Raw genomic sequence first — 11073 nt, forward strand, 5'->3', positions numbered from 1 at the left:
AATTCTGTCAAGTCTGTTCATACGTTAAACAGTACAAACCACTCAGTGGTCAATTAACAATAAAAAATAGTGAGAAAAAAGTATCTGTTTAGCAGAATTTCTGAAAGCCGAAAAGAGAAAAATTGAATAGAATTTTATAAAAAAGAATTCTAAGAAGTGGAATGGAAAATGATTTGACACTTTTGTTTCTTGAGGTGGATTGCCATAGACAAGTGAAATAAAAGGCACTCCAGAAGGAAACTACCCTGTATGATGCAACAACCAGTTGTTCAATAGAAAAAATGAAATTTTTGAAATATTCGGAATTCTAAGAAAGAATAAAGAGAAAATGATTCGACACATTGGCCTGTTGAAATGGAAACGCCACAACAGATAAAGGAAAGCGCAGAAGGAATCTTACCCTGCATGATGCAACAATCACTTGTTCAACATTTGAAAATAATCGAAATTCTAAGAAAGAGTAAAGATAAAATGATTCGACACATTCGTCTGTTGAGATGAAGGAAAAGAAAGCACCTCTCGAAGGAAAGAAATAAAATACGTTCTGCAGAGCTTCAGAAAGGTCATATATTAAATGAGCCGAATGGTAAATCAAAAATATCAACCTTAAACGACTATGAAAAAATATGAAAAATCAGACTGGCGCAGACCCTCGAGACTCCTCATCCTCCGCGCCCAACCCAATAATTAATTTGAGTAAGTTAAAATGTAAAATTATGTCTCTCATGGAGACTGTGGAGAAACAGAGCATCAGAATTAAGGAACTAACAGCGTAACTGAAGGAGCGTCCAGTAGGAGTCACCTCTACACCCGCTCCCCTTTGCCCGGCAAAGTTACCACCGCGAAGAGACAACGGGCATCCAAGAAGTTGAGTTCTCGGATGGAGGTGGAGACAATTCCAGAAAACGACGCACCTTCCCTTCCTCTTCTGTAAAAATCAGACAACGGTAGAAATAGCGACAGAAACGACGAAAGCGATAAAAACAACGAATGCGATAAAAACGAAGAAAGCGATAAAAACTACGAAAGCGATAAAAACGACGAAAACAGTGAGAGTAGCAGTGACATTGACAATTCTATCAAGACTGAACAACAGAACAATAAAAAATAGCCAGAAACTAACCCAGCATGATTCAACTGGAAAAATTGAATTTTTGAAAATAATCGGAATTCTATGAATGAATAAAGAGAAAATGATTCGACACATTCGTCTGTTGAAATGCAAACACCAAAAGAAATCAAGGAGAAGGTACCCCTAGATGTAGAGGAATTAATTAATAATGAAAAATAATCAGAAGGAAACTAGTAGTTGCAAATAGATCTTGGTGCATGTGGACGGTCTTTTTACATTTAGGTGAATCCTACTTTGTGTAGTACAAAAATCTATCTAGCAGAGGCAGGTTGTAATTATTTCTATCATAGCTTCCTTCTTATCAATAGAATTTCCACATATGATTCGTTGAACTGAACTTCAATCTGTACTAATGCAGTTGGAACGATGTTATAAGAATATCGTCATGAAACGGTGCCAGAACTAACATATGATCCCACCGAGTATCTCGAAAATAACGAAATAATACGTTGATTGAGCATAGCAGTCAACAAATGAGCAAAATGTCGCCCGTTGAGCAAAACATCGCCAAGTGAAGAAAAATGCACTCCAGAGGTACACCAGTTGATTGCCTTGTCAAAAGCTCTCTTCTATAACCAATATGTATTTACATAATGTAAATCTGGAGTTCGTAGACCATGCAAGTAATTGTAGCACAATGATCTATGTTGCAGAGACAGGTTGTAAAATTTTCCTTACATTCTTTCATCATATCAATATAACTTCCATGTATGATTTGCTGAACTGGACTTTAATGTGTACTTATGCAGTTTGAACGGCGGTATTAGAATATATGCCAGGAAATACATAGAATACAACAGAATATCTTGAAAACAATGAAATTATTCGTTGATTGATTATAGCAGTCGTATCCGCTGGCGGGAAAATCAGAATGCAAGGTCAAAAAATGAACAAAATGTCGTCCGTTGAGCTAAACATCGCCAAGTGAAGAAAAATGCACTCCAGAGGTACAGCAGTGGATTCCTTCTCAAAAGCTCAGTAACTCTTCTATAACCATATGTGTTTACATAATGTAAGTCTGGAGTTGGAAGAACATGCAAGTAATTGTAGCACGATGATCTATGTTGCAGATTCAGGTTGTAAATATTTCTATCAAAGCTTCCATCATGTCAAGAATATGCATTTAATTGTAGTTGCAAATAGGTCTTAATGCATCCAGGTGAACTTTTCATATTTAGATCCTTCAATTTTGTATAGGACGCTGATGTATGTTGCAGAGGCAGGTTGTAAATATTTCTATCATAGCTTCCATCATGTCAAGAACATGCATTTAGTTGTAGTTGCAAATAGGTCTTGATCCATCTAGGTGGACTTTTCACATTTAGGTCCATCAATTTTGTATAGGTCGCTGATGTATGTTGCAGAGACAGGTGGTAAATTTTTCCATCATTGGTTCCATCATATCAATATAACTTCCACGTATGATTCGTTGAAGAGGATTTTAATCTGTACTTATGTAGTTGGAATGGTACCAGGAAATACATAGAATACAACAGAATATCTAGAAAACAATGAAATTATTCGTTGATTGATCATAGCAGCCATATCCGCTGGCGGGAAAATCAGAATGCAAAGACAAAAAATGAGCAAAATGTCGCCTGTTGAGCTAATCATCGCCAAGTGAAGGAAAATGCACTCCAGAGGTACAGCAGTTGATTCCTTCTCAAAAGCTCAGTAACTCTTCTATAACCATACGTGTTTACATAATGTAAGTCTGGAGTTGGTAGAATATGCGAGTGATTGTAGCACGATGATCAATGTTGCAGATTCAGGTTGTAAATATTTCTATCCTAGCTTCCATCATGTCAAGAATATGCATTTAGGTGTAGTTGCAAATAGGTCTTGATGCATCTAGGTGGACTTTTCACATTTAGGTCCATCATTTTTGTATAGGACGCTGATGTATGTTGCAGAGACAGGTTGTAAATTTTTCCATCATTGGTTCCATCATATCAATATAACTTCCACGTATGATTCGTTGAAGAGGATTTTAATCTGTGCTTATGCAGTTGGAATGGTGCCAGGAAATACATAGAATACAACAGAATATCTAGAAAACAATGAAATTATTCGTTGATTGATCATAGCGGCCATATCCGCTGGTGGGAAAATCAGAATGCAAGGTCAAAAAATGAACAAAATGTCGTCCGTTGAGCTAAACATCGCCAAGTGAAGAAAAATGCACTCCAGAGGTACAGCAGTGGATTCCTTCTCAAAAGCTCAGTAACTCTTCTATAACCATATGTGTTTACATAATGTAAGTCTGGAGTTGGAAGAACATGCAAGTAATTGTAGCACGAATGATCTATGTTGCAGATTCAGGTTGTAAATATTTCTATCATAGCTTCCATCATGTCAAGAACATGCATTTAATTATAATTGCAAATAGGTCTTGATGCATCTAGGATATATGTGGTAGAGACAGGTTGTAAATATTTCTATCATAGCTTCCATCATGTCAAGAACATGCATTTAATTAGTTGCAAATAGGTCTTGATGCATCTAGGTGGACTTTTCACATTTAGGTCCATCAATTTTGTATAGGACGATGATATATGTTGCAGAGGCAGGTTGTAAATTTTTCCCTCATTGCTTCCATCATATCATTGTAATTTCCACGTATGATTCGTTGAACTGGACTTTAATATGTACTTATGCAGTTTGAACGGAGGTATTAGAATATGTGATAAAATGGTGCCAGGACGTACATAGTAGCCAACAGGTTAACTGGGGAATAATGAAACTATTCGTTGATTGATCATAACAGCATATATATTTACATAATGTAAATATATAGCAGAAATTAGTTGTCAACGAGCCATCACTCTGCGAAACTGGTTGCCATATCTGAACAACTATGAAAAAATGTGAAAAATCAAACTTGAAGACAAGCTTAGTCCCCCGAGACTCCTCATAGGTTGCTGCCATTCCGTCGCCCAACCCAATTGGGCAATTTAAAATGTAAAATTATTTCTCTCATGGTGAAACAGAACATCAGAATTGAGGAACTAACAGCGCAACTGGAGAAGTGTCCAGTAAGCGTTATCCCTACACCCGCTTCACCACCTGCTACCCCTTTGTCCGGCAAAGTCTACCGCCGCGAAAAGGCAGTAGACTTCCAAGAAGTGGAGTTCTCGGATGGAGGTGGCTTAAAACTCACATATATAGAAGAAAAGAAAAAGGAGTAGAGTACCGCTCAATATTTAGTACCGCAACAATAATTTAATTTAAACCCAAAACATTTTCAACATTCTCTCTGTCTAAAAGACAACGAAAATACACCTGAAACAATAATATCAATGACATTCTCCAAACAAGACAACTTGCCATAATTTAATTGTTAACTATTGTTAACTATACATTCAAGTGTTTATAAATAAAGTAGTAAAATATAAATTTTAGTTTCAATTAACAGAAAATTATTCCTACACTATTAATAATAAAATTTTTGTTGTACATACCTTTAGGCCAAGTTTTACAACCGTGAGTTATTCCAAGATTTGTCTGAACCAAGTCCAAATTTTGCACCAGTGTTTTCATATTGAAGTGTAGCTTCACACCATTTCGTTCAGTTGAAATATGGCCACAGTGAGTCTAGCTTCTAAATGTTTGTTGTTATCAATGTAAAACTTTTAAATGAGACTTTTCAAGTTTACACGTTGAATTTTCTTCTAACACCATTAATTTATTATTGGTGTCTAATTTTCCTTTTCAGTATTTTCCACCAACTTCATATAAGTTACTTGTGGTCTCTGGAATCCCAGTGAGCATTGCAAATTAAAACCGATTCGATACTTATGGATTACCTTGATTTTTAAGTCATCGTCTTCCAATACAGATTTCTGTCAAACTCACCGTCAAGACTACACAATTCAACAATTCTAACCTGGACCGACATGAACGTTACACTCACCCTGGATGACTCCAGCCTTCATGTACGTTAGAAACTGGCTACGACTTGTGAGATTGTTTAGACTTTTCGTGTTACATCTTCTCTTCCCCATGTGTGAAAAAGAAGATATTTCAGAAAGAAAAGTTGCTTTGCTAAAACGATGATTTAAAGAAATCATGACAATCCAAAAGGACGAATCGATTTTCATTTGTAATGTTCACTGGAGTTACAGAGAACACAAGATGCAAGAAGGCAATGGAAAATAATAATTGGACATCAGCAATGAATTAAGAATGGCGTCAAATTAAAATGGGACATGATTTTTTTGTATGAAATTAATGTCGCGGTTAGACAAATCTATTTTCAGATTCATAATTTTCAGCTCCTCTTTCCTGTCCACTAGTTAGGTGTGTAATTGTCAGCCCTTTTGTTACTCCATTCCATATTTTATTTAGTGTTGTTTCTGAAAGATAATTTAAAGTATATCAAATACTTTTCAGCAAAACCAACACTAAATATTTATTGAGATTTGGGACAGATAAAGGACGAAAAATATAGCAAAACGGTTAACATTGGGTTTATTAAAAGAAGATACTATACAGTATATAATGTCGGAGGCAACTGACTAACTAATACTCTGTTTTTTTTTTTTGAAAATTGGCGTATGCGTATATTACAAAAAGGACTGCGAAGTTTGAAAAACAGTTACCATCATATTTATAATGTTTGAGATTCTTTATTAATAAATTAGAAATATTATATTATATAATAAACCAAAAATAAATTGTTTTAGTGTGATAATTGATATAGAATAATCAGTTTTCAATTAAAAATTTCACTTACAATTTATAAAATCTTTGAACTTATGAAGGAGCGCTTCGTTCTAACGAACTACCTCAGTGTTGAATAGAAACATAACCATCAATAGTAACATAACAAACGATTTAAGTTATTATATTATGGGACGCTTAAGCTTGTTTAAAGCAGTTTGGAATAGATGGCGGATTTGTGCGGAGTGGCAACAAATGTTTGCTAATAAAATTTTATAAATAAAAGCTCATTTAAAAAAAATCACTATTAATATGTTAATATGAGTGTAGAATATTAAAAATTACTCGTAAACTAGTTAATCAAGTATTCAATGATGATAATATGAACTTCAGTTATAGTGGAGTGTGTAATGAATTAAAAATCTCACTTACATTTTATGCAATTGTGGAACTGTGTCGTATCACAACTAACTTAGGGAACAAAAAGTTTTGCGACCGTTCACAACGGAGATTGAAGAGGGACTGAATTGTTCTTAGTAACAACCGACGTTCTCAATTATTTATCTCTATAGTAACTATTAATTTTGTTTCAACAATAAGTTTAGAATAGTTGGCGGAATTTATGTGGAGGGAGTAATATAAATGTTTATCACTGTAGCAACTAATAATTTTGTTTCAACAAAAAGTTTGGAATAGTTGGCGGAATTTAGGTGGAGGGGGTAATATAAATGTTTATCACTATAGCAACTACTAATTTTGTTTCAACAATAAGCTTGGAATAGTTGGCGGAAGTTATATGTGGGGGGGGGGATAATTTAAATGTTTTATAATAAAATTAAAAAAATAGAAATTCATTTAAAGAGATTATAACCGTAATTTTAGAGAACAAAAGTAATAAGTATGGGTATAGAATAATAAAAATTACTCTTGAACTAGTAAATCAAGAATTAAAGTATGATAATATGGGCTTCAATTATAGTGGAGTGTACAATGAATAAAATATCTCACTTACATTTTATACAAATGTGGAACTGTGTTGTATCACAACTAATTTAGGGAACAGAAAGTTTTGCGACCGTTCACAACGGAGTTTGAAGAGGAACTGAATTGTTCCTAGTAACAACCGACGTTCTAACTTATTTATCACTATAGCAACTATTAATTTTGTTTTAATAAGTTTTGAATAGTGGGCGGAATTTATGTGGAGGGGGTAATGTAAAGGTTTATTACTATAGCAACCATTAATTTTGTTTCAACAAGTTTGGAATAGTTGACTGTATTTATGTAGAGGGGGAGGGAGTTCAATAAATGTTTTCGAATAAAATTAAACAAATCGAAATTCATTTAAAGAGATTAACAGTAATTTTAGAAAACAAATATAATAAGTATGGGTATAGAATAATAAAAATTATTCTTGAGAATTAAATGATAACATAAGCTTCAATTATAGTGGAGTGTGCAATGAATAAAAAATCTCACTTACATTTTATACAAATGTGGAACTGTGTTGTATCACAACTAATTTAGGGAACAGAAAGTTTTGCGACCGTTCACAACGGAGTTTGAAGAGGAACTGAATTGTTCCTAGTAACAACCGACGTTCTAACTTATTTATCACTATAGCAACTATTAATTTTGTTTTAGTAAGTTTTGAATAGTAGGCGGAATTTATGTGGAGGGGGTAATGTAAAGGTTTATTACTATAGCAACCATTAATTTTGTTTCAACAAGTTTGGAATAGTTGACTGTATTTATGTAGAGGGGGAGGGAGTTCAATAAATGTTTTCGAATAAAATTAAACAAATCGAAATTCATTTAAAGAGATTAACAGTAATTTTAGAAAACAAATATAATAAGTATGGGTATAGAATAATAAAAATTATTCTTGAGAATTAAATGATAACATAAGCTTCAATTATAGTGGAGTGTGCAATGAATAAAAAATCTCACTTACATTTTATACAAATGTGGAACTGTGTTGTATCACAACTAATTTAGGGAACAGAAAGTTTTGCGACCGTTCACAACGGAGTTTGAAGAGGAACTGAATTGTTCCTAGTAACAACCGACGTTCTAACTTATTTATCACTATAGCAACTATTAATTTTGTTTTAGTAAGTTTTGAATAGTAGGCGGAATTTATGTGGAGGGGGTAATGTAAAGGTTTATTACTATAGCAACCATTAATTTTGTTTCAACAAGTTTGGAATAGTTGACTGTATTTATGTAGAGGGGGAGGGAGTTCAATAAATGTTTTCGAATAAAATTAAACAAATCGAGAAATTCATTTAAAGAGATTAACTGTAATTTTAGAGAACAAATATAATAAGTATGAGTATAGAATAATAAAAATTATTCTTGAGAATTAAATGATAACATAAGCTTCAATTATAGTGGAGAGTGCAATGAATAAAAAATCTCACTTACATTTTATACAAATGTGGAACTGTGTTGTATCACAACTAATTTAGGGAACAGAAAGTTTTGCGACCGTTCACAACGGAGTTTGAAGAGGAACTGAATTGTTCCTAGTAACAACCGACGTTCTAACTTATTTATCACTATAGCAACTATTAATTTTGTTTTAGTAAGTTTTGAATAGTAGGCGGAATTTATGTGGAGGGGGTAATGTAAAGGTTTATTACTATAGCAACCATTAATTTTGTTTCAACAAGTTTGGAATAGTTGACTGTATTTATGTAGAGGGGGAGGGAGTTCAATAAATGTTTTCGAATAAAATTAAACAAATCGAGAAATTCATTTAAAGAGATTAACTGTAATTTTAGAGAACAAATATAATAAGTATGAGTATAGAATAATAAAAATTATTCTTGAGAATTAAATGATAACATAAGCTTCAATTATAGTGGAGAGTGCAATGAATAAAAAATCTCACTTACATTTTATACAAATGTGGAACTGTGTTGTATCACAACTAATTTAGGGAACAGAAAGTTTTGCGACCGTTCACAACGGAGTTTGAAGAGGAACTGAATTGTTCCTAGTAACAACCGACGTTCTAACTTATTTATCACTATAGCAACTATTAATTTTGTTTTAGTAAGTTTTGAATAGTAGGCGGAATTTATGTGGAGGGGGTAATGTAAAGGTTTATTACTATAGCAACCATTAATTTTGTTTCAACAAGTTTGGAATAGTTGACTGTATTTATGTAGAGGGGGAGGGAGTTCAATAAATGTTTTCGAATAAAATTAAACAAATCGAGAAATTCATTTAAAGAGATTAACTGTAATTTTAGAGAACAAATATAATAAGTATGAGTATAGAATAATAAAAATTATTCTTGAGAATTAAATGATAACATAAGCTTCAATTATAGTGGAGAGTGCAATGAATAAAAAATCTCACTTACATTTTATACAAATGTGGAACTGTGTTGTATCACAACTAATTTAGGGAACAGAAAGTTTTGCGACCGTTCACAACGGAGTTTGAAGAGGAACTGAATTGTTCCTAGTAACAACCGACGTTCTAACTTATTTATCACTATAGCAACTATTAATTTTGTTTTAGTAAGTTTTGAATAGTAGGCGGAATTTATGTGGAGGGGGTAATGTAAAGGTTTATTACTATAGCAACCATTAATTTTGTTTCAACAAGTTTGGAATAGTTGACTGTATTTATGTAGAGGGGGAGGGAGTTCAATAAATGTTTTCGAATAAAATTAAACAAATCGAGAAATTCATTTAAAGAGATTAACTGTAATTTTAGAGAACAAATATAATAAGTATGAGTATAGAATAATAAAAATTATTCTTGAGAATTAAATGATAACATAAGCTTCAATTATAGTGGAGAGTGCAATGAATAAAAAATCTCACTTACATTTTATACAAATGTGGAACTGTGTTGTATCACAACTAATTTAGGGAACAGAAAGTTTTGCGACCGTTCACAACGGAGTTTGAAGAGGAACTGAATTGTTCCTAGTAACAACCGACGTTCTAACTTATTTATCACTATAGCAACTATTAATTTTGTTTTAGTAAGTTTTGAATAGTAGGCGGAATTTATGTGGAGGGGGTAATGTAAAGGTTTATTACTATAGCAACCATTAATTTTGTTTCAACAAGTTTGGAATAGTTGACTGTATTTATGTAGAGGGGGAGGGAGTTCAATAAATGTTTTCGAATAAAATTAAACAAATCGAGAAATTCATTTAAAGAGATTAACTGTAATTTTAGAGAACAAATATAATAAGTATGAGTATAGAATAATAAAAATTATTCTTGAGAATTAAATGATAACATAAGCTTCAATTATAGTGGAGAGTGCAATGAATAAAAAATCTCACTTACATTTTATACAAATGTGGAACTGTGTTGTATCACAACTAATTTAGGGAACAGAAAGTTTTGCGACCGTTCACAACGGAGTTTGAAGAGGAACTGAATTGTTCCTAGTAACAACCGACGTTCTAACTTATTTATCACTATAGCAACTATTAATTTTGTTTTAGTAAGTTTTGAATAGTGGGCGGAATTTATGTGGAGGGGGTAATGTAAAGGTTTATTACTATAGCAACCATTAATTTTGTTTCAACAAGTTTGGAATAGTTGACTGTATTTATGTAGAGGGGGAGGGAGTTCAATAAATGTTTTCGAATAAAATTAAACAAATCGAGAAATTCATTTAAAGAGATTAACTGTAATTTTAGAGAACAAATATAATAAGTATGAGTATAGAATAATAAAAATTATTCTTGAGAATTAAATGATAACATAAGCTTCAATTATAGTGGAGAGTGCAATGAATAAAAAATCTCACTTACATTTTATACAAATGTGGAACTGTGTTGTATCACAACTAATTTAGGGAACAGAAAGTTTTGCGACCGTTCACAACGGAGTTTGAAGAGGAACTGAATTGTTCCTAGTAACAACCGACGTTCTAACTTATTTATCACTATAGCAACTATTAATTTTGTTTTAGTAAGTTTTGAATAGTGGGCGGAATTTATGTGGAGGGGGTAATGTAAAGGTTTATTACTATAGCAACCATTAATTTTGTTTCAACAAGTTTGGAATAGTTGACTGTATTTATGTAGAGGGGGGGGGGAGTTCTATAAATGTAAATGTAAGTCTATAGCAGAAATTAGTTGTCAACGAGCAGCCGTTCAGTGAACATCACTCTGCGAAACTAAAGTTAAGTCTGGTGACCTTGGTTACCAAACCTAAAAAATTATGGAAAAATGTGAAAAATCAAACTTAAAGACCGACGCAGTCCCTCGAGACTGCTCACCCTCCACCGCCTAATCC

At 32.9% G+C, this 11073-nt stretch overlaps 1 long non-coding RNA gene across 9 annotated transcripts; it reads right to left on the bottom strand.

Moving 5' to 3' along the window:
- Positions 1-4086: 4086 nt before the first annotated feature.
- Positions 4087-10652, bottom strand: LOC126266561 (uncharacterized). Of its 9 annotated transcripts, none has more exons than XR_007548884.1 (3): positions 10587-10652; positions 4594-5487; positions 4087-4414 (listed from the first exon to the last, which is right to left on the bottom strand). It is a non-coding gene; the product is annotated as an uncharacterized LOC126266561 (long non-coding RNA). The 9 variants fall into 9 exon arrangements; XR_007548883.1 differs by lacking the exon at positions 10587-10652 and adding an exon at positions 10114-10179; XR_007548882.1 differs by lacking the exon at positions 10587-10652 and adding an exon at positions 9641-9706.
- Between the last annotated feature and the right edge of the window lie 421 nt (positions 10653-11073).

Source organism: Aethina tumida, chromosome 1, assembly GCF_024364675.1.
Source record: "Aethina tumida isolate Nest 87 chromosome 1, icAetTumi1.1, whole genome shotgun sequence".
Classification (NCBI taxonomy): Eukaryota; Metazoa; Arthropoda; class Insecta; order Coleoptera; family Nitidulidae; genus Aethina; species Aethina tumida.